The sequence below is a fragment of the Solanum tuberosum genome, unplaced genomic scaffold (assembly GCF_000226075.1).
Source record: "Solanum tuberosum cultivar DM 1-3 516 R44 unplaced genomic scaffold, SolTub_3.0 scf00459, whole genome shotgun sequence".
In the NCBI taxonomy this organism is placed as follows: domain Eukaryota; kingdom Viridiplantae; phylum Streptophyta; class Magnoliopsida; order Solanales; family Solanaceae; genus Solanum; species Solanum tuberosum.
In genome coordinates this window covers 443,074-447,670 of record NW_006239376.1, presented here as the reverse complement: position 1 = coordinate 447,670, position 4,597 = coordinate 443,074, and positions in this window count along the sequence as shown.

Sequence of the window (4,597 nt, the reverse complement as noted above, 5' to 3'; positions counted from 1 at the left end):
CTCTTGATGAATTATGCTTAGAATTTCTTATGACTAAGGAGGACCCCAACACTGCCCAAAAAGCTGTCAAAACAGCTTGATTCATGACCTCAATTCACGGCCAGTAGATCAACCTATGCCCCGTAGGTCATGGGCGTAGGTCATTCCTGAGTTGTCCTGAAAAATATGAGTCTCTGACCCAAACCACGTCCTGCAGACCCATCCACGGTACGTGGTTGGGGTCTCGTGAGTAATGCAAATTTTTAGTAAATTAGTTTAAGTGAGGAGTTGAGGGTTAGTTTAGTAATTAGTTTAGGGGTTAGGAGGGGCAATTAGTTAGTTAATTAACCTCCTATAAATATTTAATAGACCCTAAACTAATAACTTTAACTCATTCATCTTATAACTCTCAAATTACTCTGAAGAAATTCTCTCTCTAGAAGCAAGGAAGAAGAAGAAGTTGGGGCTGCAACTAGGTCGAGTTTCTCCATTGATTTAAAGCTTTGTTTAGGGAATTGATTAAAGTTATGTGAAGCTTAATTATCCATGTGTTCTTACACCCATGGAGCCTCCATAGTTTCCCCCCAATAGTGAACTCAAAAGCCCCACTAAGCTAGGGTTGTGATTACATTGTGGGTAGGGCCTGTATGAGATTCCAATCTAGTGGATATCCTCTAATTATGATTGAATTATGTTTTTTTGATGATATTATGATGAATTGATGTGATTTCCCTAATGAACCCTAATCTATGTTGATGAATGTGATCTTTGTGGGTTTATGCCATTAGAGGCAAAATTCACGGTTCTAAAGTGATCTTCCTATTGCAGTATCTTGAATACTAATTGATCATAGTTAGGATCATCTAAGTATGAATTGAAATAAACTTGATTGAATAGGAATGATCTTGACTTGTAAATGTGGAATTGAACCTTTATGATCAAGTCTGACTAGAATCATCTTCTAATGAACAATGTGATTGAATAGCTTGTAATTTAGTGATGGATCATGATAGAATGAAGTTAGGCTTGAAATTAGGGCTCATAGCCATCATTGTTAGGGTTTTGGGGGTAAAGTCAATATGATGTGCTCTTGTGGTGCATTCTCTTTCTCTTATACACTTAGGCATGAATATGTTAAAAGAATCAAGTTCCCTCAGATAGAAGGATTCTAGGTTGACTTAATAACCTAAAATGGATAAAATCACGTTAGACTATAATAGCTTCAAGTTGTGATATATGATCCCTTCATGTATAGCTTGACTTTGCACGACAAAACCAAGACAGGATAGCTTGAAGTTGAGGCTTGTGTTTTCCTCATATATAGCTTGTCTTAGTAGGATAAGACCAAGGTTGATAGCTTGGGATGGAGAATCTAAACTCTCCTAAGGGATAGCTTGAACTAGCATTGTAGAATGCAAGTCATGGTAGCATAAGTTAGTAGTAGTCATGGTAGCCTAGGATTGAGGAGTTATTCTCTCCTAAGGGTAGGTTGAACTAGCACTGTTAGGATGCATTCATGGTATCTTGACTTGGTTTGGTCAAGACCATTTCATGGTAGCTTTGGGATAGGGGACTTATACTCTCCTAAGGGTTGCTTAGGATTGAGGATCCATACTCTCCTAAGGGTAGCTTGAACTTCATTGTAAGATGCATTTAAAGGACTTCTTGAGTTAGATTAGTCATGGTAGCTTGGGATTGAGAACTCATACTCTCCTAAGGATAGCTTAAGGTTGAGAATCATGCTCCCCTATGGATAACTTGTATTTGTATCATAGTATACTTGTAAGGGTAGCATGACTTAGTTGGTTTAGGACTATTTCATGGTAGCTAGGAAAGGACACTTATACCTTTCATTGAGTAGCTTGGACTTGGATGTTAGTGTGCCTTCCAAGGTAGTTAGCTTAGCTTAACCTAGTTATGTTAGTATGATGATAGTATGGTCTATCCTATTAGGGGGTTAATCCTAGGTGGCCTTGAAGTGGTAAATAGACAAGAGGATTAGTCCCCAACTAGTGAACATTCATGATACTCTAAAGAAGTACTTAGTGTGGGTTGTAGTATTGGATGCTATCCACACATGGCACAAGTATGACTTGGGGCTAGTTGTGAAGGGTTCTCTTATGTAGTATGACTTAACTTGGGTTGTTGCCATAGTTGCTTTCCAAGATATGATTGAATAAGGTGGTAGTTCCCTTGTCTATATGAAGTAAGTTTTTTGAATGACCAAAAGGAGGGTTAATATGACTAAGATGATTTCAAGGCTATGCTTAGTATGAAGGGTGGTATGGGATGCCTTTCATGTATTGCACAAGTGTGTCTTGAGGCTCCTTAGATGTATGGTGCCCTTATGGTAAAAACACTTATGACTTAACAATGAATGTAGACAATGATTAAGAGGACTAAAAAGGGATACTTGGCTTGGGTAGTGTTATGGGATGCTATTATTACTTTGCACTTGTATGCTTTTGAAGTTACTTGAGAATGGTGCTATTATGGTATGGACAACCAAGGGTCAATTATGCTTATGTTATTATGAATTGTCTCCGATGCTCATTAAATATGTCTTATGTTGACTTATTCCTATATGATGCTTATGTTGGAGACCATGCTATGATTATGATGCTTATGTTATGACTATGTTATTATCTTTTTTTCTTATGTCTTACGTTGACTAACCTTTTGAGATGTTCTTATACTGTTGTGGTAGCTTTCATACTTGGTACATTATGTACTAACGTTTATTGCCTACATTCTAACCAAATGTAGGGTTGGAGGCTTGAGTTGCTTTGGAGGCTAGGTTTCAATGATCTAGAAGAGTTGAAGATCTTGGTGAGTCTTCGTAGATTCGAGCACAACATCCACTTTACCTTTATGTCATATGTTTATGTTGAGACAATTGTATGGGCTGTGTCCCAAGCGGTTATTCTAAAGTTGTATAAGATGGTTTGAGACAAATAGTATAGAAAGACTTCCGCTTGTTACTTTTATAAAATTTCACTTAGATTGTAAAAGTTTTAAATTGTCCCATATTTTCAATTCAATTACCTATGTTATGATGGAAAGGGCTTGTATTAGACCCCTTTGGGGTCAAGTACGTCGTGTTACTTCTAAGGGGTACCCCTGGGTCGTGACAAACTTAGTATCAGAGCATAAGGTTTTGGGATAAATTTTAGGATGTCTCAAACCACTTCTAAGTAGAGTCTTATTCATGGGTGTGAGTCGCGACAGATTTATGAATAGGAGGCTATTGGATTCTTAGGAAAAAATCTCACTTCTTCATTCTGTTAATCGTGCCATAGAGGTTTAGCTCTAGTAGGTGCTTCTTCTAATGTTTGCTTATGTTTTTTTCAGGTTATAGCCAATACTAGAGCTAATGCTAGGAGAGAAGGGGAAGACACTGAAGACCAAGGGATTCCTCCCGAAGCTCCAAATCAAGTTCTTGCTCAAGCTCCAAATGACCATCCAATTGGGAATGCCACTCTTGAAGAGTTTAGGACTTCTATGCAACTATTGGCTCAAGCCTTGAGGGCGCAAGCCAAATAGAGAGGTGATGGCTCCGGCAAACCCTATTGGATGAATGGGTGCTTTTATGGTGAGAGAATTTTTTAGAATGAACCCTACAGAGTTCTATGGCTCCAAAGTCGAAGAAGATCCAAATTGGTTCATAGAGGAGGTTTATAAGGTGCTAGCAATCTTGGGGCTGTCTTCTATTGTGAAAGCGGAACTAGCCGCCTATCAATTGAAGGACGTTGCCCAAATTTGGTATGAGCAATGGAAAGATAGTAGGCCGATAGGAGCGGGCCTTATAGAGTGGGAAGCTTTTAAGTTGGAATTTCTAGATAGGTTCTTTCCCCGGGAGTTGAGGGAAGCTAAATTGGGAGAATTCATCAACCTTAGTCAAGGTAGTATGAGTGTTAAGGAATACTCTTTGGAATTCACCCTTTTATCTAAATATGGTCCAAGCTTGGTAGCTAGTCCAAGGCATTTAATGAGTAGGTTAATGATAGGGGTGTCTGAGTTGGTAGAAGAAGAGTGTAGTGCGGCAATTCTCCATGGCAACATGGATATCTCAAGGTCGATGGTGTTTGCCCAGCAAATAGAAGAGTCAAAACTCAAGAAGGAGAGAGCAAGAGGAAGGAAGATGTCTAGTTTATAAGGTGATAAGTCTTTTCATGACGGGATCCGAAGGACATGGTCATTCTAGGAATCGACAAAAGTTTTCCGGGAAAGGCTTTTCTAATGCTCCTAAGTATAAATATTAGAGGGTGTATACCCCTAGGCCACAAGGGATGAGTAATGAGTCCCTGTGGACCTCTTGTGCTAGGTGTGGTAAGAGGCATGAGGGTAGGTGTTTGGCTAGTAGAGAGGGTTGCTTTAGTTGTGGTGAGAATGGCCACATGATGGAAGATTGCCCTAAGTCTAAGGTTACAAGAAGAGAAGGTAAGCAAGTTACCTCTAGTAGTGCGGATGTGTAGCCTCAAAAGAAGAAAATGTTTTATGCTCTCCAATCTAAAGAAGATCAAAAGTGATCTCCTCATGTCCCTTTCCGGTATGTGTTTCATGCTTTAGTAAATTTCCAGATTTCTTGTCTTTTGTGACTTGTTATGTTGGATTTTGA